The sequence below is a fragment of the Chaetura pelagica genome, unplaced genomic scaffold, assembly GCF_000747805.2.
Source record: "Chaetura pelagica isolate M959 unplaced genomic scaffold, ChaPel_1.0 scaffold180, whole genome shotgun sequence".
Taxonomy (NCBI): Eukaryota; Metazoa; Chordata; class Aves; order Apodiformes; family Apodidae; genus Chaetura; species Chaetura pelagica.
This window is the reverse complement of record NW_009951794.1, coordinates 921,514-921,824: the sequence shown is the minus strand read 5'-3', so window position 1 is coordinate 921,824 and position 311 is coordinate 921,514. Positions and strand designations below refer to the sequence as shown.

The following is a 311-nucleotide window of genomic DNA, read 5'->3' as shown; positions in this document are numbered from 1 at the left end:
GGAGCAGCAGAGTGGCGCAGCGGAAGCGTGCTGGGCCCATAACCCAGAGGTCGATGGATCGAAACCATCCTCTGCTAGCTGGAATCTTTTTGTCCCTGTAGGGCGCAGTGTCACACAAGCGCCTGAAGTTGCGGGTTATTTAGGGCTGCGGCGTTGGTTGGTGTAACAAGAACGTGTTTTTTTCCCACCGTGTTGACAGCGTGTAGTGTAGCGTGTGGCAGTGCAGGAAGGACACAGCACGTCACAGGGTGGTGCTTAGGACCTTTTCTTCTTGCTCTGTTTGATGGTTTCATAGAATGATTTGGGTTGAA

At 52.7% G+C, this 311-nt stretch overlaps 1 non-coding gene across 1 annotated transcript; it reads left to right on the top strand.

Moving 5' to 3' along the window:
* Window positions 1-5: 5 nt before the first annotated feature.
* Window positions 6-77, top strand: TRNAM-CAU. Its single transcript has one exon. It is a non-coding gene; the product is annotated as a tRNA-Met (tRNA).
* Window positions 78-311: the final 234 nt, after the last annotated feature.